At 44.2% G+C, this 25563-nt stretch overlaps 1 long non-coding RNA gene across 1 annotated transcript in view; it reads right to left on the bottom strand.

The window, feature by feature from the left end:
• The window catches only part of LOC147650140 (uncharacterized), a 116657-nt gene extending 95257 nt beyond the window's left edge, over window positions 1-21400 (bottom strand). Inside the window, exon 1 of the long non-coding RNA XR_015277063.1 lies at window positions 21182-21400. This is a non-coding gene — a long non-coding RNA (uncharacterized LOC147650140). The remainder of the gene's footprint in view (window positions 1-21181) is intronic.
• Between the last annotated feature and the right edge of the window lie 4163 nt (window positions 21401-25563).

A 25563-nucleotide genomic window follows, 5' to 3' on the forward strand; every position in this document is an offset into this window, starting at 1 on the left:
GGACAAGGCTCCTCTTGCCAGGCACTGGTCCAAGCTGAAGGTGAATACAAGCACGGGGCAGCTGTGTTGCCTTTTTATGATCCCCACTGTACAGTAGGCTTTGATGTTTATTATGAAATATTATGATTTAAGTGGCTAGAGTAGTTCATGAAAAATGACCCCTGTAAACGCTGCCTGGGAAACTGGATTCGGCAAATTAGCACATTCCTTAACATGATCCTCCTCCTTGTGCATTGTGTGTTAACTTAAATGTGCCTAAATGGACAGTTCAGGAGCCTATACATAAAGTCTGTACATGATTATCCTATTAAGGACTATTATTGGAGTGGTTTAGTCTTGTGCTGTATCACTTATGCAAATGAGAGAAAATCTGAAGTTACTGTTACTTTTAGACAAAGTGCAAATAAGCTTTTCACTGCATATTAATGAATTGCTAATACCCAGCTCTTCTGCACCCATCTTTATGCAGATTACAGTAATACTGTTTGCACAGTTGTAGCATTTCAACTTTTTCATTTGGAAGCACCTAGACTAAGATTTAAAAACAAACCCAAACTCCGTACCCTGCAAGTTAAAGCAATCAAAAATCCAAATAGAACTCCTGCAGAAATTTAAAATTGAAGTTGCAGACTCGGTGAACATGTTTGACTGTAATTTGTGTTGAATCGTTCAAAACTAAATATTACATGTTTGTCATAAAACTTAGCAGATCCAAACTGCAGATCAAGAAAGCATTGAAGAACAGGCTGAAATCCATCCATATTTGAGGTGTTTCTTAATTTTAAGCAGATTTAATTCCCACTAATTGCAGAGATGTTTCTATATATATTTCAGAGCATCCCTGAAGGAAATATTTTCTTGATTCAGGACTTGAAAGAACACATCCCAGCTCTGGACCTAATCATGAAACCTTAACTCATAGAAGCAACTGCTGTGATAAGAGACCCCTTATTTCTGGGCAAATTCTTCAGATATCAAAGACAAAACTTCAAAGAAAACTAAATGCTCACCAGCTCCAATAGGAAGAGCATGAGGTCCACAGAGAAAAACAGTGCTGATAAATGTGATCAATAATGACTGTAACTTAAGTTTTATCTCTGTTGAAAACAAGGAACTACTTCCAACTGTTAGGAAAGGTGGGAAGAAATATATACACACTATTTCAGAGAAGTGATAATGTGTTATGTGGCTTAGCTCCACAGTCATTAGTAAAAGTTATCCTCATAAAACCATCTGGTCCATATCTACAACATTACATTTGAATAAATATTAGAAAAATGAAAATCAGTCATTGAGGAAGAAAGAAGTTGTTCTGGAAATGACATTTAGGGCAAAACAAAGGGAGAAAATTCTGGCCAAAAGACACCTTTCTTCCAGGTTCCTTCCAACCCAACCCTATGATTCCCAGCAGGTGATCCCCTGGAATTGCAGAGGGGTTGTTTCTCTGCAAGAGTCCCTGAATCCAGATTTGCGACAGCAAACACAGCTGGTGGCACCAGACTGGTGTTTAGGTTCAGTTTCTGGTACTTTCAACACTGGTTGCTTTTCCTTCCTCTCTCAAAGAAGACAGCAATATTTGATAATATTCCTCTGTGAAATCCTGATCTTCTTACAGAGGGCTGTGTTCAGATGGGAGCACTAAATAAGTTTTGGGTGGGTTTTGCCATTAAGAAGAAAGTTTACATTAATGGTTACAGGGTAGAAAAACTGAATTTACAAGAGCTGCTATCTTCCAGGGACTCACACACAAACAAGCATTCCTTTCTTTTGCAGCCACCAAACTAAATATAGATTGTCATGTTTGAAAGGGAAGATTCTGGCTACAAAACAATCTGAGGACTTAGACAGCAATAGTCTGTGGTTTTCCATTACCACCATTCATGTTTACATCACCCCAGGGCTGGCAAAGAGCAGCAGCGACCACAACTCAGCCAGGCAAGCAAGGTGAGATGCCGGGTGCTCCATCCCCATTTTCTGTGTCCTGAAATCCTCAGCAGTTCCTATTTACCCTGGATCATCACAACCGATTCCCAGCCATTACCAGCTCTTCAGTAAATAACACGCATTCTGTCTAAATGCATAACATACAAATGCTCAAATACATAATTAATGCGGGTTTACCCTTGAGAGCTGTTGTTGGTCTCTGAGGTAAGTAATAGGTCTTTTATTGTTTAGACTTAAAGATCTCTTGAGCCTCTTTTAAGGACGTGCTTTGAGCAGCTAAGGGAAGAAAAAAAAAAGAATTCTGCACAGGAAATCTATAGGTGAGTCCATTGGCAAAGAGCCAAAGCTATTCTTCTGTTCTGCTTTGCTCTGGCAGGTCTCCATAGAAGACTGAACAACAAAACTGCCTGCAAGACAGACTGAACAACAAAACCTCTTGCAGGAGACGAGGGTTTGAGTAAAGGATGAAGGTGCAGGTTTGACTGCACCTTAAAGAGGACCTTGTCCAGCTGCTGCCCTCCCATGAGCTGGCTGGAGTTTGCAGAAGGACTCACAAACATCTTCACAAACAGGGAGAGAACTCAGAGAGCAGCATGAGAGGAGGGTGCCTTTCAACCAACAGCAACAAATGTAAGGGTATTTCTATTTGTTTGTCAATTATTAGGAGCATTCAAGACCTTCACCATTGTGATTTGGAGAGGTTACAACATGAAATTCCTCTGTGGCACCTGGGCAAACTGTTTTCATGCAGCTCTGTGAAGCCATGGTGACCATGTCCAGCTGGGCTGGGTAACCACATCCAGCAGGAGAACACGGGGTGAATCCATGCTGTGGTATGCCCAGGAATGGCTCCTAAACACAATCCTGAAAGCTCCACACTGGTGATTGTGGTATTCCATAAAAGCACTCATGCCATCCCATCAGTCTGTACATGTGCAACATTTTCATTTCTTATGTGCATAAACAGTTAACATCCCCTATTTTTGATGTGGAGCAGAGCCTGTCCAGTGCAGAGACAACATCCCATCATGGCTGTGCCCATCCACACTGCACTCACTGCTGGTGAGCTTCTCCTTTACAGGGTTTAGTGATTCTAGAAGACCCTTTCAGCCTAAAGGAATAGATTTTAGCTCAGCCTGCCTTAACCAGAGCTGTGCAGGGACAGGTGTGTGTGCACCACACCAACCCTGGGCTCTCAGCATGGCCCAGGAGATCCAGGCACACCGTTCAGAATCATTTCAATCTCAGTTGAAGGCTACACCATGGTTTGGGGATGGTGTTTGCAAACATGGGCATGCAAGGCTGATTCCAGCTCTCACCATGGGCCTGTGCAGTAATTACCACTGGTATTAATGAATTTACAAGAGAACATCAATGGGGAATGTACCCAAAGTACTTAATTTAGGAACAAATATGAACAGCAATGCTGCTACAAACACAGGACACAAATGGAATTCAGGCCTTTCCAACACTGTAACAATTCTGAGGAGGTCAATGACTATTTTCGTACACAGACAGTGCTTGCTTTTGTATTTCCTTGTATAAATGATCAAATTAAATTTGCACTGTTACTTCATTTGGGGTCTCCCTCCTTTTATGTTTAAAACACAATATTATTATAGACTTACTTTATGGGTAGAGTAACTAAGAACAATACAAGCATCATAATGAAAAAGATGTGCAGCATTTTACACTGCATAATAAATGTGTGTCCATATCAATGTAAAACATACAAATGGCAATAATTTAACACTGAATATTTTTCTGCCTTTAATTAAAATAAACTAATAAAGATTTCAGAGATGCATTTGCTTTAATAGAATGCAGAGTTATAATTGGTGACCTATTTTAAGCAATTTAATTTCCCATGACCTGTTTTCCAAATTAACATAGTAATAGAAGAATGTTTATTGTGTTTGGGAATATAAGTTTCTCCTTCAAAGATGTCATATGCCTTTGTGATTTGATTTAAAGGTGTGTTCTTTTATTAAAATGTTCATATAAAGAGCTTGTAAATTATGTAAATGTTTCTTTTTATGGCATTTAATAAGTCTAGAATTTTAAATCAAAGCACAATCAAAGAAAATAAACAAGGACATATTGAAGATTCAGAAGATCACTTTAAAAAAAGCATATCAGCTGGGTCGTACCAAATTCATTTGAATCTCCTTTTTCTTACAGCATTCATAAGAATACTTTTCCCAGCTATTTTATTGCATTCTTGTGTTTGTATATACACATAAACACACCCAGGCACAAAATTATGTATTTTACACACATGAGCTCAATATGCAGCTGTTTGGAGATGGCTCTTTTTGGAATCTCATTAAACTCTCGTGGCATTGTGTGCTAAGGGCTGATTAGGCATTATTTAAAAAAAAAAAAAAAAAAAAATTCCCTTGTGTGATTTTGAGGCACCTGAATTATTCACAAGTTGCACAGGGGGCCCATTTATTTCCTGGGCCTGATGCTTTCTGCACCAGCTGAATGCAGCAAAGAGCAAGTTCAATACTCTCTTACAACACAGTCCAAGCCCAACAGTTGGGGCTGAGTTTTAAATATTAAATCCTCACCTTTAAAGAATAATGCCCAGATGACTTGCAGATGGATTTGTTGAAAATAATTTTTTTTTATCAACTGATTTTAGAGAGTATTTTTATTTTCTTCTGGTCCTTCCTCAGCCTGAGGCCAAATAGCCTGATGAAATGATAAACTGAAATGCTTCAGAAAAGGGGAATTCACATGAGGTGAGGGTGCTGCAGAGATCTGGGAAAGCCTCTGTGCCCCTCTTGTTCAGGGCAGCTGACACCTCTCCCCAGGTAAGCAGCCCAACACCACCATCATGCAAAGATGTGTCCTGCACATGTTACACTGCTGGTAATCCTGCTTTTCATTATGGGATTATGGAGCAATGGTTTTCAAGGCTTCCAAAGAACTCCAGTTTGTTTGGTGCAAGAGGAATGACCCAAGATTAAGGCAAACATACTAAAAAAACCAGGAAAAAGCATTTATTGTCTTCTCAAACACACTGCAGATGGGAGTGCATCCCTAGGTCATAGAGAGTGGGGGAATTGTGTCAAGGTGTTTATGCAGGGTTAATGAAATATGCCACCTCTGTAAAAGAACAGTTCTAATATTTGCTATTTTAATTATTTTGTCACGTTGAGAACTTGCAGATAGACTTCTCTTTCTGGAGGGTTCCTTTCTTATATTTAAATAGGGCTACTCATGACTCAAATATATAAATGCACCTATAACACACCCAAGTGCACATTTTGGTGCTCATATGTATACATATATTTATGTATACACCCCCATAACTGTGCACACACCGCAGTTGTGCCATACCAAACCCAGTCACTGCCCAGATAAAATCTCATTCACTCCCACCCTGAAAAGATTAGAGAGGAAAAAACCCTCCACAGAACCGGCTCTTTAATGTGCCAGGGTTGCTCTCTGCCCCAAAACCTCTCCTGCTCTCCAAACCATCTCCAAATCACCTGTGAATCGTTCGGGACAGCAAAGGCACACGTTTAACAAGAGGGAGCTCTCCTCACGGTGGTGTTGGTAACTATGCAGAGGAGCCCAGTGAGTTTAACAGGGGGTCAAGTGCTTGGCTGGACCTCGGGGTGAGGAGCAGGACATCAGCACCCAGGCAGATGACAGCCTCCTCCTCCAGCTCATCCCAAACAGGCACGTGGCATCATTTCAGCAGCACAACCCCACCGCAGAGGAGATGCTCTGTAACAGCTTGTTACAGCCCCATCTGTTAGGAATTTACAGCTAATGTATCTTACAGCATGGGTTTTTATAGGTAAGAGAGAAGCGTTTGGCCTGGTTAGGAGATCTCTGCGTGGCTCTGTTCGTGATTTTGCTGCCTGACACCCTGGGTTTAGTATTTTGGGGAATTGGTATTAAAAATATCAATGATTCATCCATCATTGATAAACACGATGGGATCTTCAATAAACCTGCTTCAGCAGCAGTATCTTTATATATGTATATATAGACAGAGGAATATGTGTCCCACATGCGTTTCAAGCACGAGTCCCTCAGAGCAGTCCAAGCTATAAGGTACTTTATGCTCAAATCCAAGCTTTGTGCCAAGACAGTTTAAACCATGAGATCCATGAAAGTGCAAGGCCTGAGGGCTGATGGAATTAGGGTGCCCAGCAGGACCCTCAGACAGCTGATACTGTCCAGGCTCCTGGTAGCATCGAGAAGAAAAGGTCAAGTCCCTCAATCTAAGAAGTTTTCAAGCTGTTTCTGTTACGTTATTTGCTCTTTACAGCCTTGTTAAAGCACCCTAGAGCTGGAGGCTCTGCCAGGAAGACTCAGAGAGAATGAGTGAAATGGTTTAGGGTGGAGAAAGCACGACCAAATCAGCCTTTAACTCCAAAGACTAAGGCTAACAGAGTTCTGCTTTACATCTACCCATGGGGTTGAAGCCCCCCTGCATCCAGGTCCCTAAAGCACCCCCAATCTCAGGGTTAGATACATCCCATAGCCCCAGGAGGTGCACACAGCCCACACAACGAGCACACAGGGACAGGAGCTCTCATGGTTTACCCCATGTGAGATGAGTGTGAGTTCACCACTGATGAGATGCAGCGTGTCCTCCCTGCTCCAGTCACCCCAGCAACCCTTGTCAGAGAGCAGGAGAAATGGGGAGAGAAAGCACTAAAATAGACAATAAAGAGAACACTTCAGAAACCTGTCCAAAGGGGATCTTTGAAAAGCATTGATTTCTGAGCTTCAAGAGAGGAAAAGGAAGAGAAAAATAATTCAAGGGAAAAAATAGCAGCCCTCAAAACACAGGCTTCTAGCTGCCTAAATTTCCTATTGCCTTCAGGAGCAGCAGCCCGGGTTCACTGGGGTTTAATGTTTGTGCTGCTGGATCTGACCCCAGTGTGTGCTTCACCAGGGCACCGCTCCAACACAAAATCAGCCCAAACTACCATCACATTTTCGGCTGCTCTAACATCACTTCCAACCCTGGGGCAAATCTGGCTCCAGATTTTTCTCCATCCACTGACAGAAGCAGCCCCGCGTGGAAGCAAAAAAACCCAGGCCCTACATTTCCTTTCTATTTTATTTTTCAAGGCTCTGAACCCAAGGCGGGAGGAGGGGAATATCTGCAGATCTCCGCGTGTCTTCTTTATTCGGGGGGTAACAAGGAGAAGCGTTTTGCTGCTCGGAGGGTGCCCAGTCAGTGATCTGAGCAGTGAGTTACATAACGCTGCCGAGGGGATGACAGACAGCCGGGCTTTGCAGGGCGAGCACATCAAAGTGCCCGGGTGACGACACGAACCACGCGAACACAGCTTGAGTGCGCTCGCTGTCGCTCCAAAAGGCGTCCTCGTGCCAGCCTGCCTCGTTTTAATCTGTGCAACCAGCTCATCTCACCCTCAGGATCCCCCCTCTGAGCGCTGATGCTTTTCTGGGCTGTCTTCTTGCCTTTAGGTGACTGCTGGTCCAACACTCCACACCATCACTGACCTCTCAGGTCGCCTCTTCTTCCCTCAGTCTCACCCTGTTTCCACTCCTCTGTTCCTCCTCCAGCCCAGCAGCAAAAATACTGCTGAAATATATCATTTTGGGTCCTATATAGGACAAAAAAATTTACTTCTGTGGTTACCAGCTTGGAATATCCACATAGCTCTGCCTTGACCTTACGTGCCCTTGGTTAAAGGGATGTTCCATTATTAATCCAGCTTAGAGCTGGATTAACTTTTAAAGATACAAAAATGCCACAAGCCAAGGAAGGTGATATATTTTTGGCTGGTTGGAACTGGCAGACTGCCGGGCAGGGTTAGCAAGCATCTAGAGCTTAGGAGAGGTGCTTTTAGATACAAATCCTGATGAAAAAAACCAGCCAAACCACCCTAAAATAAATTATGTAATCAAGTGACAGCCATCAGGTCATGCAGGACAGTTAACATCCCCCAGATATATTTGTACTCTATGAGAAATTCCCATTACGGATCGAATCTGCCCAGTCTGGAAAGCAGAATCACATTCCCACCTGACAACAGGGATTTTGAAAGGGGAGGGATGAGAAAAAAGTAATTCCAAAGAGGAGCAAAAAACATGCTGAGAGAAAAACATTTAATGCCTGCTCCAAAGCCTACAAAAACTGATGTCAAGGGGAGGTTTTTGTTTTCCTCCTTTCCATAGACATCGGACCGTGTCCCTCCCTGGAGGACAGTTTCCAAATGCGGCTGCTCTAATGAAGCATTGAGAATCTGCATTTGGAGGCTGAAAATTCACAGTGATTGCAGCCCCCCAGGTAGGGACTCTGCCTCATTTGCTGTTTGACTGAACCCAGCACAGGGTGGGCATTCCTGGAAATGAGACCTGACTAGCAGGAACATGACCAGGAAGAGAGGAGAGTGATGACTGTGAAATGTGGATTTTTGCATGCACCTGCACAATGAGAGCTGAAATACCAACCTAAGATACCCCCTCACATTTTAAATCAGGTACTCAGACTTGTAAACACCCTTAGAATATTAACTTACGCATCAACTGAAAGATGGATTTTAACATATCCTTGAAAACAAACTCTGAAATACTTTTAATGAGTGCCTCTCACGGAGCTCTGCACATCCATACCCGTGGACTGCTGCTGGCTGCAAATACACATCCATTGTGCCTGCTCCCCTCGCTGCCTGGAGAAGGGATTTATGAGCAGGATACCTGCTTTTGACGAGCATTCCAGTGAGGAGCTGAGCAGAAAGGGAGAGGGATGATGTTACAGCACATCTCTTCAGATACCAAATAAACCAGGAACTGTTGAGCTGCTACTGTTTTGCTCATTGCAATAAAGTTCCTTGTTCAGCACAAAAAGGAGGTGATTCTGGCTGGTTTATCTCTATTACCATGTATCAAACATGTATAAGCAAAAATAGTCAGATAATGAGAAAAATTACCTTTGAATAAGCATCACATAAAAGGAAATGGTTAAGATCTGCCATGAATTATTCAAGCAGCTCCAAATATAAATTGCCACAAATAGCAAGACAAGATTTTTTGCCTTTCTGTGTGTTGCACATGTCCTGCAACAACCCAAACAGCACATTCCACTTTGGAAGCTGCATACGGAGAATTGCATCGCCTCGAGGAAATCCAATGGGAGGCAACGGTACACAGGACAGATTATGCTTTTCCTCGCCTTACAGCTTGCATATATGTATGCTCTAAAGCCATTTTGTGCAACTAGGAGCTTTCAGCACATTATGCCCCTGTTGAAAGCCCACTACTACACCCAGAGGGTTTCACAGAAAATACTGCAGCTGAGGGGAAGCCTGGGTCCCTCAGCTGGAAATTAGGGCTGTGGAGCTGCAAGAGAACCCATGCTCCGGGATAATTAAGAGTGATTCTTCACTAAAATGGCAATTTTGTTACTGCAGTACTGACAGTTATTTAGATGCACGTGGAAATAAAAAAATACTGGCTGGTGGCTAACTAAACCTGTGTAAATCTGTTTGTACCAGCAGGGCTGCAGCACGCAGGTCAAACAGCAGATTTGGCACGGGGGTGGTGGCACTTGGGCTTGCCTGCCTTTTCTAGGACACAGCAGGCAAAGGACAGTGATAATCTGCACTTGTGCTTGTCTGAGGCTGCAGGGAACAGAGCTCCTCTCCTCTGACTTTGGTCACTGTGTAACACCTCTGACGCCTGATCAAATTAAACAGATCGAAAGCAGAGGCGCATCCTCATGTGACCTGTGAGAGCCCGGATCAGCCCCTCTCTGCATCCACAGGATTCTGCATCCTCCCTCCTACTCAGCTCCCTCCTTCACCCTTCCCCTCAGCCTCTCCTTTTCTTTAAAAATTTGGGTCACCTTGCTTACACTGGCACAGATTTGCCCAATGAAAATTGCTTTTGTGCAGTCCCCCAGGGTAGGAATAAAGTGGGGATTGATGCTACAGGGAGACAGGCGGCTCTCAGTGCACAGAAATTCAGTTCTCTCTGTCTGGGGGGAATACATAGATAAGCATTTCTATAATTTTTTTCTTCAGAATATTCCAAAGTTCAGAATATTTCAAATATGCAATCTGCAGAAATGCATTGCTTTTCTTAAATGCTCAGAGGAAAACAGAAGTCTTTGCTTTAGGAATCTTTATTTTTTAAAAAAAATTTTTTACCCTTTATTAAAAAACAAAACAAAACAAAACAAAACAAGAAAACAACACATTTTCTGCTGCTTTGAAAGCAGCACACATTTGTTGTGCCCACTGCTTGAGAGTCTCTCTGCCTTGCCCAAGGAGCATGTGCCTAGCTCGAGTCCCCACGGTGAGTGGCAGAATCTGCCATATGGAGGTCACCTTGTCCAGGTCCATAAATAGCTCTTTTTCCTAAGCAGGGAAGGGAAGGAGCTAGTGAGAGTAATGAAAGAGGAGGCTAGCTCACATCCGTGGCACTGATTGGTGCCAGGGTTACAGCACGCAGAGACTTGTCATGCCAGCAGCAGCGATACCGTCAATCTGCAGGCACAGAAGTCACCTCCTTCCACCATGGAAACATGTGCCAGCCAGTTTTTCATTTCAGCTTTCACACAGGGGTTTGGATGCCTTTCAGGAGTGGAGAAGAGATACTTGTGGAAAGGTGTCCTTGGGGAGACAGCAGCAGGCCCCAGGCAAAGGGATTTGCTGCTTAAGGACACGGGTGGGGGCTGCCAGGTGGGTCCCACGCTGTGGGTCAGGGCACGGAGGGGGTTTGATGAGCAGCACCATCCAACCCCCCCCCTACTGCTGCTGAGAGCTCTGTGAAGGCACAGGCATGAAATGATTCAGGTACAGTGACAAAACCACAGTCATTCAGCCCCCCAGTTTGTGGCAAGGACTCCCCTTCCATGCACTGACAACTGGAGATGGAAAGATTAAGAACTGCACCTTGCGCAATGAACCTTTTTGTATTCAGCTTTCAAGATACCAACGACTACAAAAACGCTACAGCAAAACCACCTGATAGCCAACAAGGTGCTCAGCTAGCACTAAGTAATTGATACCTTCATTTAAAAACAGACTGGAACGTGTCAGCCAGAATGTCGTGTCAGAATGACTTTCACAGACCAGAAAGCACACTGAGGTGTTTGCACTGCAACATCATGGGGGGCAAAGGGAAATTAAGGAAAACATTGCAAAAAATTATATTCCCAGGTAAATCATAAGAAATTTAAAGGAGGGTAGAATGCAAAGAGGAGATAAAATTATTTTTTTTCTTTTATTCTAATTAAAAATTGTTTTAGAGTGCAAACACCTGAAGTCTGAACTAGCACCTTCCTCTTTTTGCCTCAAAGCATTTAGCTGATAAGTCATATCGAGATGTGAGGTTAAGGAGGAGGCAGAAGCATCAATCTTGATGCACTCAGATTGCAACTTTTTTAGAGAGTTACACCTGGTAGTAGGGAGGTTGTAACCCAGCCGTTAACACTTCTTTGTCAGGGTGATGCCAGTGCCCTGCTCTTCGTCCTGCTCCAAAGATCCCCTCCCATTTGTCAATACAGGAAGGAAAGAGCACTTATCCCTCCACGACATCTTTTTGCATCCCACAGGCTGCAAATCCCTGGTTTGATCTTGTTCAGTGTGGAACATCTGACATGCCTGTGATGGGGAAGCTTTAACCGCTCTCATTGCTTCTTATGATACCCATGACTATAGGATTGGATAAAAGGGATGAACAGATGGATGGATCACGTATACACACTGCAGAGCCTTTATCCTTCGCTAGGTGTTGGTTTAAGTGATGCACAGTATTTTTAAATAGCCTCTTCTCTTTTTCCTTTCCCCTTCACAAGTTTTCCTCTCATGTTCCTCCCCTTGGCAGTCTCTTCCCCCCTCTCCCATATAAACACTTTGAGCTCAAGTTTTGATACATAAAAAAACACCCAACCATGAAGCAGCCCTAAGCCAATGTTTCCTTTGTCCTTGCTCTTTAAAAGCTGTAGTTGCTGCTCAGATGAGGTAACGGGCCCCATAACACAAGAAGTATGTTTTTCAGAACTTAATGTCCTCTGCCACAGATGTCGTCTCTGCCAGAGGCTTATTAACACCTCAGAAGAGCAAAGCCCTGCCCACAAAGGGAAGGGAATCTAAAGAAGATACACAAACAAAGGAGGTGAATGTTAAAAGCAGCTAATGAGGAGGAAAAAAACCCTCCACCTTCCCATCACGGCACTTCAGAACAAGTAGCATTGCCAAGCACTAAAAACCTGGGGATTAAAGAGACAATTTAGGAAGACTTGATGTGGGGAATGGAAATCTCCTGGAAGACATTAAAAGAACACAGAAGATCAGCACATGTGTTTGGGGAAAAGAAGAACCACCTAGAAAAAATATGTATGTATGTATGTATGTATGTATATGGACAACTTTGCCAGGACTAAGAGAAAAACTATTAAGAAATAATCAGGCACATTTATTTCCCATAAAGAAAATTCAAATTTGAAGGGGAATTGAACCCGGGGGACATGCACAGAGGTTTCATTATCAAAAAAGATGGACATTCAAAGGAACTAACTGAAAAGGAAAAGTTGTTTGTTTATCAACCTTTCTCCTTAAACCAATCCTCTCAGAAACACCAAGAAGCACTCAAATAAAATATCTACCTCACTGACTTGTCTTTCCTGCTCTGGAAATGCTATGTGTTGTTTTTCAAATTATTTTTATTCCCCCCACTGATGCACTTGGTCCCCCTTTTTGCTTTCCACTACTCCAAAGCATTCCAGGGGCACTCAAGTGCCTCTGCCAAGGTGTTCAAAGGCATCCCATGGGGCTCCCACCACCTCATGCACTGGGATAGAGATTTCTTCCTTTTCTCTCTGGGGCAAAGTCAGGCAGGTGTCCCTTTATTCTTCTGGAGAAGCTGAGACAGATCATAAAGACCAGGATTTTCTCGTCAGAGCAAGATCCTTGCTCAGAGACTCATGTCACTGGCAGGAATGTGGCAGAGTTCTGGGGCCAGACTGGAGGGTAAGACTCCTTGCATGAAAACAGGATGGGTAAGAAGTAGTTACAGGACCACAAAAATCAGCAGAAATAAGCAATAAGTCAGGATGTTCAAAAGGGCACTATGAGTGATCTGAGCCACAGCAAGGACAATAAAATCAGCCCCTGAGAGTGTTGCTATTTAAAGAAATGTTTCATATGGAAATGAACAGCCCATAGAGGGATGAGCTGGGTTCATAACACGCATAATGCTAAAACTGCCTGGCATTTATCCCCAGTGCAGCACACAGAGGCTGCAGGGATCACGAAACATATCACAGAGGTTAAGAAAACTCAAGGGGTTAAAAGGATTCAAAAAGCTCTTAAGCCAGGTTAGACACTCCTGCAAGAACTGGATGATAATTAAAGCTTTTCCACTTAGTTAAGTTGCATGCACTCATTCAAAGAGAGGCAAACTTTTAGCAGGGGTCTCACACTTCCTGCCTTTAGCATGAAAAACAAGTCAGTGTGAAAGTTATCCTGAACTGCTTCACACTGAACTGAGGCTGCAGCAGACACAGAACAACCCATTCCTTGGAAAGAACTGAATCACTGAGATGTCCTGGTCACACAGTGGGGCTGGAAGTCCCCATGTTGACAAGGACCTTTGGAGGAGACATTATTGTCCCTGTGGTACCTTTGTCACATGGAGGGGTCACCATTCCTTGTTCCTTCAGGCTGTCCAGTACAGCCTTGCTAACCTGGGCATGGAGAGGAGCCCCATGGAGCCCCAGCTCCACCCCAGGGCCAAGCATCATGTCTTTGGCACTGGATGCACAGCAAGGAGTATTATAATTTTTCAAATTGTCCACTTCTTTCAGAGGATCCCTTCCCAGTTTTGTCAGCTGTCCTTTTCTCTGCAGGGCTGAGCCAGACCAAGGAAAAATCAGGATCATTCAAAGGGCAGAAGGATGCAGTTTGCCTCAGATGGTGCAGGCTTGGATTGCAGTCAAAGAACTGAATCTTCTGCAGAGATTAACAAGCTCCACAGGTGCAGGGGAAGAACAGGCTCTTCGAACACAGGAGAAGAAAAACACACAGTATGGAAAAATGCCCACTGCCTGACTTGCTACTGAAACTGTTAAACAACTGTCAGTGGGTTTTCTGGAGGGAGGTTGGGAGATGCAAAGGTGTGGAAATAGAGAAAGCAGCAGCCGCCGATGTCCCACAGGAAGGAAACGGCGGCCAGCGCTAGGAGATACAATCTGATCCTTTGTGTGTTCTGCAAGTTGCCTTGTTGGAATCAAAGACCGTAGAAAACCAGTTTGTGAAATAATGGTGGTGACAGAGCAGCACCTCCCTGTGTCAGGGCTGTTTCACAGAGTGGGGCTAATTCACCTTTTGTCTGCCTAATAGTACTGCAAGACCAGAATCCCTCCGATCAGAGAGACTGAGCTATTTCATGCTGTAAACTCTTTGCAGGCAGCCTGACAACAGAACGGGCTCTGTAAAGCATTTCTGAGTATCAATGAGCCTCAAATGGCACTTCCCAAAGCCTTTCTATCCCATGGAGAGCAAAATATGTGGCAGGGAAATACCAGCTTCTCGGAGAAGGGGCGTAAATAGCTCTAAGTGGGTATGGCAGCAAAAGCAATGTGATAATATGAAGGAAGAGCTGCTGAGATTATCAGTTCCTGGCATTATATTCCCAAAACACTCCTGAAGCCTCACAGCTTCCATATGGCTCATCAGACACATACAATAACATGCTCGCTCAGAACATTCAGTCCTATAGAAAGGAAATAAGAAACACAGACATGTCCCTGTGCTCCTGCACACACAATGGTGACACCGGGGCCTGCAACAAAAGGGACAGCACCAAATTCTGTGTTGGGCTTCCTGGTCACAAGTTCATTGTGAACATCAAACCTGTGTGGAGAGGGTTCATGTGCTGCTTCCACACTGTGTGCAGATCCCACAGAACCGCCAGGCCCATCTGCTCAGGGGCCACGTTTTGGGCTCAGTGGAGACATGGTTCTAACCCAAGCTCCCTGGGGGTGTCCTGCAGGCCTCTGGTGCAGACCAGGTGGCATCACCGAGCACTTCCAGAGCCACAGCTCCATGACAGCCTGACAAAAATCCTGCCTATGAGCAAACTGGAGAGCAATTCTTCTGGAGAGAGCAATGCTGTACTGAAGTGACTCTGGGTGGGGGTGGCTCTGTGCAAACATGGCTGTTGTCACATCTCAGTGACACAGAAGCTGTGGATGTCCCACCCCTGGAAGTGTCCAAGGCCAGGTTGGACAGGGCTTGGAGCAACCTGGGATAGTGGAAGGTGTCCCTGCCCATGGCAGGGGGTGGAACAAGATGAGTTTTAAGATCTGTTCCCACCCAAAACTTTCTGTGATTCTGTGATTCCATGACAGCTGAATGGGGCCTCAAAGTCCTCTTCCCTGTTCACTATCAACAGAGTGAGGTTTTAAGAAGGCAGAAGCTGTGATTAGTTGTGCTAGAAAAACTTGGCTGATCCCCAGATTCTTCCTAGACAATGTCCTTGTGTGGCAAATCTGGCCCATCCAGAGCTGCTGGAGTCATGGTCTTCACTGACTGTAGCATTTTATTTTCAGTATGAGAAAGGATCAGGCCTGTAGTGAGCTCCAGAAAAACTTCTCAGTCATGGCTTGTAACCATGAAAACTCCTTCCCCAGCCTACTGAGGCTTTAAAAGATGCACTTTCAGTTTCTGTGATTCTCTTCCAAGACTGATAAGCCAGCAACAGTATTTCTTGTTTCTTAGTCATCTGTTCTTCAGTTTTCAGAAACTATTTCAGTTCTACAAACTGGCCTGCCATCTTTTTCCTTCTATGAGACTTTAGAAAAAGGATGAATCACTCTTTTTAAAATTACTTGAATTACTTTTCCAAGTGGAGGGTCTCCTTCACAAAGTTGCTTATTCCTAGCATCCATTGCAGTGTTCCTTCTGTGGTATGTGCCATTTCTTTGATGCTTCCTCTTTCCCCACCAAGGGGCTTGTTTATTTATTATTTTTTTTTATAAGCAAAGCCTAATTCTTGCTTTTCTTGTTCAAACTCCTCAACCAAGCTCCTTGAGGAGTAAAGTAGGCATACAGAAAGTTAATGAGAAATTCTCCCTCTATCCCTGAGGATTGAAGAGGGGATAATTTAGGTAGTGTTTGGAACCGGCTCCGACCCTTTTAAGACTATCCAGGATCGCTGCGGGAGGAGGAGGATCCAACTGTCCTACATTTTCCTTATGGATGCTACCACTGCTAACAGAGCATGGCTTTTCTTCCATGATTCTTTTCCATGTTTTTCCTCCCGTGTCTCTGCCAGGTCTGAGCAGAGCAGGCGGAGCAGGAGCTGCAGTGCTGAGCGCACAGCCCTGTGCCAGCACCCAGGCAGTGCACGCTGAGAGGCTCCTGACAAAAAGAGTTAATTTCCATCAATTCCCTCCACTGGACACCTCAAAAGCTGATGACTGGTTATGGTACCTTCCACTGGATGCAATCACCTCATCATCTCCTAATTAGCCGGATCAGCTTTCCTCCTCATCACCAGCAGCCACGGAATGCCTTCTCCCTCTTCCCAGGATGGGCTCTCCCCCTGCTCCGCTCTGCCGCGCTTCACCCTGGGAAATGTTTTGTGATACTTTGGATCCCTTGTAAACCGTATTCTTCCATTTGGGCAGTCTTTCAACTCCATGAAAGTTACACGTTGTTTTCATTTCTTCTCAAGTACCTCAGGTCAAAGAAAGACCTGTGTCACAGTGGCTCTAAAAGCCTAATAAAGTCTTTCATCCAGAGACCTGCTTGCTGGCGCAAAGTCAGGGAAAACAAACTAAGTCATCGAGTGTTGTTCAAACTGTCAGATCCTTTTCAGCATGCTCTTCCTGCCAGCCTGTTCGTGTGCGTTTGGGGGCTGGGATGGGGAGGAAGGGAAGGGGGAAAAAAAAATTCCTGATGGCAGAAAGCCCATGGAACAACTGGCACCTTTCCAAAGCAGCCTCCCCCCAGCCCCCAGCCCGCCTTCATGGGCACAGGCGTCTGCCAATCTGTTCTGCACACACACACACACACACACACACACACACTCTCACACACTCACTGCACAACACAAGCAACAAAATGACTTTCCAACAACTTTGCTCACAAGTGCCACTCTACCCCGAGTTTGGCACCTTGAGCTTTTTCCTCACCCCCGCCTCTCGGGGCTCTGCCTCCCAATGAGCTGGACAGGGTCCAGTGTTTAAAAGCCCATTTAACCACTCCCTTTTGTTTAGAAATACTAAGCCTTGATCTGATTTTATCGACCCTGCCGTGCCAAGAGGAGGAGGATGCTGAGGGTTTCTGAGGATCCTGCAATGAGCTGAAAAGCTCCACGAGCCCTTCAAGAAGGGCTTTGCCCACTTTGCAGCAGCCCTTGTGCTATTGTGGAGTCCCAGAAGGAGAGAGAGTACCATTTATGGGACCACACAGGATGGCTTCTACTCTTGCTGTTGTGCACATTTCTCCCTTTGAAAACTTCATTATTGGCACTGAGGAGCCAAAATTCAGCTCTGTGCTTGGCTGGCACTGTCTTTTGATGGTTAAATAGCTTTCTTTACACTCTTCACCTTGTTCAGTGCCGCTATGCCCAGAAAAATCAGAGCAGCAGGGGAGTGAGGCAAAGAGGCACGAACAGGACCTCTGCTCTGATTGACAATTGTAATCTTCCTGGGTATTGTTAGGAGACATCTTTCTGCACTTGATAAACCCAGCATGATTACATGAAACATATCCTTTTAAAATATATTTCTCTTTTTCATAAAGCAGGTAAAGCCAACTGCATTTAGAGCTAATTTCAATCCCTTTGTACGGTGCAGCATTTGGATGCCCTCTTAAGGATGCTGGGTTTGAAAGTTTGTCTTTTCTCATAGCCCCAGAGAAGCTCTTAACATCAGTGACAGAAAGGACTGTCAGATTACAAGTCAGACAGAACCAGAGATCTCTGGAGTAACAGGAGACCCTTCCCAAAAATGCATCTCCATTTCTCCCATGATTATTTATTTGAGAAAGAACACACATTCTGAGGAAAAGTGTAACCACTCACTGACCACCAGCCACATTTTGGTTCAATTCTTCATCTCCATCATCCCACCAGTTCTGTGCTGTGGCTCATCAGGGCACTGCTAAACAGGGGGAGGAATTTAAACATCCACAGAGCTGCTATAAATTTGAATGAATACGAATAGTTTCTCATCTATGGCAATTTGCACCAATCAAGGCTGTACCTTCATGTATCCGGCAATCTGGAGGAAAGAGTCTGCCTCCTGCTAGGCAGTTACTGACACATTTTTAGCTTCCCTACACTGGCTCTGCCCTCCTCTACTTTTCATTTCCCACCAAAGATAAAACATAAAGGAAGTGATGATGAACAGGCAGCTGTGGTCAACAGAAGAAGTAGCATGATCGGGAGAGATCCTATCTAAAAAGTTCACACAGGAACAGCCTCAATGGCATTGAGAACAGCAGAGCCTGGAACAATATCACTGAAAAACAAATTACACACAGGCACTATCCAAGTCCAAACCAGTCAGATATTCTTGATATCCTGCAGCTTCAAAGGGGATAACAGGCAGTTGAGTGCTAGTGCTGAAGATCACGTTAGCCCCACCGGATTATTCAGGTCATGCTAAACAGCAAATTCAGTGGATTAAAAGAGTTCTCATTCCTGCTGTGCACTTTTAACAGTCTGTGAGTTACACAGAGGGCTGAGGATGCTATGTACGTCGCACGTCTTGTGTAGCACTTTATAGTCAGACAAGCTCAGCAAGGGGCATCTGCCTTCCTAAAAATTGCCATTGACCCACTCCTGTTCAGGGACACTGAGAAACCAATGGACTCACCCAGCAGCTATGTGAAAATCTCTTTGCCAAGCCATGCAGAACTCACTTTTGTGTCTGCAGTGCATCGGCGCTGTATTACCATGACAAAACCAAATTGCCACCATTGAGGACAGTCTTTGCTAACACAACAGTCCTTCTCTGGTAATAAACTCGTGCGCACAAATGACGGCACAATGAGGGGATGTGGAACTGCTAGAGGATCTCTGGGGTAGCAGCCAACAGCTTTTCAGCTTTTTTCTTGTCTGACCCAAGTCATTCTCCATGCAGGCGTTGGTGTAAAGTTCAGCAGCACAAAGCTTGGCCATCAGGGCAGTGTCATTGTCTCACATTAATGTACAATTGCTGCAGAGCAAAAAGCAGCATGGCCCCAGTTGTCACTGCAAAACATTTTGGGGGTTCTGCTGTGTCTAGAGCTATTCTTGCTCTCATTATGGGTCAGAGAAATTTTGGGTGTTTCTACAGAATGTCCAAAATCTGTGTGGTACCAACCGTACTAATGCTGCAACCACCCATAGTAATTAGGGCTGTATTTCAGATGGCAGTTACAAGTCTTTTGTAATCATTACAAATGGGGATGTAATGAGACAGGAGGTCCTGGGACAGGCAGGAAGAGAAGGTCTGACCCAACTCCTACCACCTTCTTGTCAACCCCCAGCCCAGCACAACAGAGACAGAGCTCCCCAGGACCATTCTGTGATGGTCATTGTTCACTTGAAAAAGCAAAGCCTTCAGTGGGTGAGTGAGCAAATGGCAAATAAATAAACATGGATACTTCTGCCTGATTTTTCAAAATACCTTCTGCTGAGGTAGATTCTCTTATGCCTATTAGAGGTATGAACTGTGCATCTCTCTTCCTTTCAGGGGGAGCAGCAATGGGATTTTTGCCCTCTCCTCCACTGCCCAGCTTGGAAAATTATTAGGAATGAAATATCATTGAGACTTCTGCCTCTGTCAAAACTGGGAGAGATTAGCTGACAGACTTAAAAAAATATTGTGGAAACTGATAGACAGAGACGCCTACACATTGCTCCGTATGGAACAGAACTCTTTCCCCCCAAAAAAACAAATCTGGGCTAAAAATGAAAATGGTCAGTCCCTGAGCAGGTCACAGATATATGGGTTCCTTGTGGAGACAGACAGCTCTCTTGAGATTCAATGAACAATATAAGAGGAGGATTTTGTTCGGAGTAAAACACTAAGTTGTGCACAAGGATTTGGGAAGAGAATTATTCCCAGGATTAAACTTAATCATCAGTTTCACAGAGCAACTTTGACCTCACAATCAGCACATTATGGACTCAAATCTCACAATTGCACCCAAAACTAGGAGCTGAAGTAGCCTTTTTTCCACCCATAATGACCATCTTACTGGTGTTTTAAGACAAAAGACACCAAAATTTTAACAGACATTGTACCCATGAGGTTCTCAACAAACATTACATTGATACAAGTGCAGCATTCACAGCAACAATTTGACAAAGGCTTTTTCATAAAAGTTTGCAGGTATTCCTGAGTACTTTTTCAGCTGAGAAAAATCACCCAGAGCTACCACAGAGGACATCTCGAGGGTAGGAGATGGCAAAGCTGAACATTCATCACCAGCAGATCAGGGAGCAGATGGAAAAACCACAGAAAGAGGTTGCACTGAGTTTGCTGTTTCTTTAAGTCACTGATGGATTCACACATGATACAACTAGACACAACACAGCACTTGCATCTTCCTGCATCAGTGATTCTGCAGACATAGATCTTCCCACCCTCCTTTTCCCCCTTCCAAGGCCCAGATGTAATTTTTGTCTGCAACTGGATACAATCACTTTCTGCACACAAACCCAGCAAAACAAAACATCCCATTTTCAGTTCACAGAGCTGCCATGGCAGAAATAAATATTATTTTGTTTGTTGTGGTTTTCCTTCTGGTTACTGTTGTTTTGTTTTCCAAAAATCATTGTTCTGCAGAACAATTTAACACAACGCATTCTTCCTGCATCGAGACTTTGCAGTTAGCTGAACAGTAGTTAGGTTCTCAGTGAAAAAGCAAGTCCTTCCAAGCCAAACCCAAAATTTCTCTGAAATCTCAACCTTTAGATGATTTCCTAAATTGACAAACCTGAAGCAAGCACTCAGCCTCCTCCCGTTTCAGGAGGAAATGACCCAACAGAAATCTCTGCAGCACTGCCATGGTTTGCAAGCAGAAGGTGGCACCTTTGTTTTCTCCCCTCTGCTTGGAGCATGCCACAGCTGAGGGAAGGCTGCTGGGTGCAGAGTAACCCATTCCTTACTCCCTGAACTGTGTTTGCAATTGATATCTGAATTTCTTGAGAGGCAGGGAGCAACTGGAGCTGCCTGATACCCCAGGAGTTTAGGACAAAACCCAGAGCAGAGCAGCAGCCTCACACTCACCACCACCAGGGCTGTATTTTCAGAGGCACATTGCTTGATGCTGCTGAGTTGAGGAAGGTGATGAGTCCTCCTTGGAAGATAAACCTAAAGTTAGGGCTTTATGGTCCTGGCTCAAGCACATGTAAAGGATCCTGAACTCTCTTTGCAGGAGGCAGCTTCAGGAATTAGCCTCTGTTTTCTCCTTCTCTCTCCCTTCTCACTTCAGTTGCCTGATCTGGTGGTAATTTTCCTGTTTCTGGTGCCTCCCTACCCATCCTTTCCTTCTCTCTTCCCACCCTGTCAGCCAATGACAAAAATAGAGATGAGAAGAGACACAATTGCATAAAAGAAGGGATTTTTCCATCTTTAATCACAGAGGGGGATTGGCTTGCACTCTGTCTTGCTGCAAAAGCTTCGCAGGTTGGGCAGGTAAGATTTGAAGGGAGGCAGTGTGATGCATCGAGCTGAGCTGGCCCTTGACCTCCAGCTCCCTGCCTGCTCTGCCTCCAGCTTTAGTGAAGGCACCAGGCGTGAAATGGCACCAGCAGTGCTGCTTGGTGCTTTTCTGAGCAGCCTTTGAGGGGAGGGAGCAGCCGTCTCCAATGCGCTCCCTCCGCGGTGCTCACACCTGGGGAGGAACATTGCTCTGGCTTTGCAGCACTAACACAAAAAGCACTTTTCTGTGCACACACTGGCTCTGTGGCTCAGCAAATACAATGCTGTTGTACTCCAAGATCAGTTTTCGTTTGAAAAACCTGACTTACTGATAACTTCAAAATGAAGGAAAAAGAAACACTAATCGATGCTTACCTTGATTTTTGGTGGGTTAAGCTTGGGGGTTTCTTGTTCCTCAAGAGCTTTTGGACTTTTTGTAGCTAAGGAAAAAAAGGAAAATACTGTAAGAACAAATTGAAAGAAAAAATTATATCAGTATACCATTTTTTAAAAGCTCTATAGGGTTAACTTTTATCCTTGCATTGTATTAGAGATGTTCAGGATAAACTTTACAAAAAAATATTCTCCATAGGTATATCCTCATTTTTGTTGGGCAAAGTTCTTTGATCTTTATTCACTTGGAGAACTGTTCTTTCCAGCTCGTTGCTTTCTTGCCTTTTGCCACATTTGAAACTGAGGCCCAAAACTGCTCCAAGACATCATTTTCACCAGGGTACTTTATCACCATCCTCAATATATTCTTCCTCTCCCCAACAGAACAATTAAAACAACACCAGGTTAACAAAGGATGAATTTCCAGGTACCATCAGCACAACCTGCAGGATGATCCCTCATACAAACCAGGGCAATTTCATGCATTTCCACCAGCACCATGGCAAACTACTCAACCATTTCTGAATGCAGAGCTGGGTCCTCTGAGCGACACGTGCTGCCTTGCTTTTCTGAGCAGGGGCTCTTTGACTTTTTTTTTAACCTCCATTTTTCAATATTTCCAAGAGGATCAGTCCTATCCCTCACCTCCACAGTCATTTGTGCCAGCACGAAGCAGATTCAAGTCACAGGAAAGCCCCAAGAAGTGCCAAGGCCACGGCACTGCTGGCCTCAGGGACAGTATCATCCTGCTCAGTGTTTGATTGCATGGTCCCCCTACAAAATTAATTGATCTTGTCTCTTCAATAGACCACAAACAGCTCTCAAAATTAACCACAAGGAAGCAGACTCCATTCAGAGATTTGAATCAACAAAATATGAGCACAAAAATAAAATCATTCCCATTATGATACTCTTTTAATAAATGCTCCTCAGTAGGACTACATGAAGGATTTTCTCTAGTGTACTTTGGTCTGGACTTCTTAAACACATTTGAGAAATTTCCCAAAACAATTTTTGTAGAGAAATGGATCTATCAAGATTAAAAATTTCCCCTGGAAATTCACTGTCAATATTTTTTTAACCTACTTTTCTTCCTCACTCCCTCCCCAGGAGCTCTTTGTCTCACATCAGCGCTCTGCCACTCTTGGATCCTATGAGTCCTTCTGCCTCGATGCTTCTTGGGATAAAATAATCTTTCCCAGGAGCTCTGATAGGCTGCTTTAAATCAGCTCTTTCTTGATTCATGCATTTCACAATTCTCTCTCCTCTCCATTCTTGCAGCTATAATTACTGGTGAATTTAAATTTTATTTTTAAAAAAAGCAAACAAACCAAACCAAATACAAAACAACAAGAAGCAAGCCACAAAGAAACAAACAAATAACCCACAAAAGGCATCCTAAGCCCTTCTTTCTCCAGCAATATCCATCTTTTCCTGCCGGAAATGACCCCCACTGAGCTGTGCTCAGGATGGCAGCAGGGCTGCCCAAGCCAGATGGAAGCTGCTGAAGACCTTGGAGATCAAGCCACCAGCCTTCAATCTTGACATTTGGTCGTGGGTGGCAGAATTTTTTTCCTTTCACACTTAAAAATGTTGCAAACCACAGTAGTTCTCTTTGATGGGGAACTGGAGACTGATTAACCTTATCTTCTTCTCTGCAGATACAGATGTTAAGAAACAATTTCCTGCCCACACTGGCCAGAACTGGTGTCTGGATTATTGGCCAACACTCAATCTGCCATCCTGAGCCCTACACCCTCTAGAGATCTCTGATGGGGTTTTGGTGCCATTCAGGACATGGATTCAGGGGTAAATAAAGTTTATCCTTTTCTATGCTGCCCTGGGAACCATGCCTTAACATCCCCACATTTTTAGCAGCATTACAGAACATTTTAATGTGCTGGGCCAAATAAATGAGTCCCCTTTTCCAATTATGCTCCCCCCAGGACACGATGCTGAGCCAGCAAGACCTTTCCCATCACAGGTGGCAAGAGATGGGACAATGCTCCCCCTTTTCTTTTTTTTTTTTTTTGATAAGGAGGATCCTTCTTCATCTGCTTTCATTAAACCATGTGCCTGCACTGTGAGCTCAAAATGACACTTTTGAATAATTTAAGATAACGATAATAGAAACATTAAAAAAAACCTCTCGTAGAGACCAAACCCGATTCCTCTCGCAGCTGCTGAATTAGTTTTTCACTTGTAGCCATTTCTGCTCTATCTTAAGAGCTATTAAAAATAAAAAAAAAAAAAAGGCACGATAGATATTAGGAAATTACTAATGCTTTTTTGAAAGCACCTATTGCTTAATCTTCTGCAGGACTATTTCTGGATTCCTGTGCAGCTTTCATCTTTACCCTGAGTGCTTCACAAGGCGCCTCGCACGCGCACAGCCCGAGTCCAAAGAGGACGGGTTGTTTTTGCGCATTTTCCCTGCAGCTGTTTTGTTCCATTGGAGATGATGCCTCGCTGGGTCAGGACTTTTTTTTTTTTATTTGCTTTAAGGGATGAGCTTTATTTACCAGACAACATTAACCATTTGGATTTCCCAGTTCCAAAATTCCTCGCAGGCATTCTGAATATATTAGGGTGGTTTGATTTTTGTTTTGCTTTGCTTCTTCTTGCTTTTAAATTCTATTTTTACAGCCTGTAATGCTGGGTCCGACACAGCTGGGGACTTTGCTGCTTTTTCATTTCTTTTCTTTCAGGGAGGCAGAAACACAAACTACTCCTAAAACACCAGGATCAGGACATCATCATGTTTTCCCCAGCAACATCTGGAATATTAAGAGACTAGAGTGGGATTGGAGTTACGTTGGCTGAACCAATCTCCAGCAGGAGCCTCCCCCTGCTCGCGCAAAGGGAGAAGCAGTCGGAGCGTGAGGAGCAGCAGCCGCACTCATCGCTCCGTGGCTCCAGCTCCATGCCTGCACTTCTCCATTGATTTATGGGGCAGCTCATTTCCAGACCCACCTCCTTCAGGAGGAGGAACTTCTACTCGATGTGGATAATATGGTCCTATAGCCCTTAAAGCACTCGCTGCTTCTTCCTGGGGTGGGGAGGGGAGAGTTGTGGCAGAGAGAAATATTCCTCCTCCCTTCGAGCGGGTCTGGAAATGAACCGAGAGAGCTGATGCATTTTTAATTTAAATAAAATAAAATAAAAAATGTGAAGCTGGTAACCCAAAGCAGAGCTTGGGCTGCGGAGGAGGAGATCCCTCACCCCATTCCTCTCGTGAAAGCCGCACAATGGAAGACACAGTCGCCTTCCGCCCATTCAATCTCTGCCTTACATCTCCGTATCTATACACACATGCCCCACAAAGACATATTTTCTACGTTAAGCCTATGGATTACTGGCTCAGGCCCTCACAAAAAAAAAAAAAAAAAAAAAAAAAAAAAATTAAAAAAAATGTTTCCAAGGCAACGAGCCAGGGGTTGCTATGGCATCTCCGAGCGAGCAGCTGGGCCAATCCCGCTCCCTTCGAGCTGGGAAGGCGCAAAGCCTCTAAATTTAATGTCAGTGCGGAGAGGAAGGGAAGCTGTTGAGGCATGCATGATGCTGAGCGTGCGCTT

This window comes from Cyanistes caeruleus, chromosome 16 (assembly GCF_971803275.1).
Source record: "Cyanistes caeruleus chromosome 16, bCyaCae1.hap1.1, whole genome shotgun sequence".
Taxonomy (NCBI): domain Eukaryota; kingdom Metazoa; phylum Chordata; class Aves; order Passeriformes; family Paridae; genus Cyanistes; species Cyanistes caeruleus.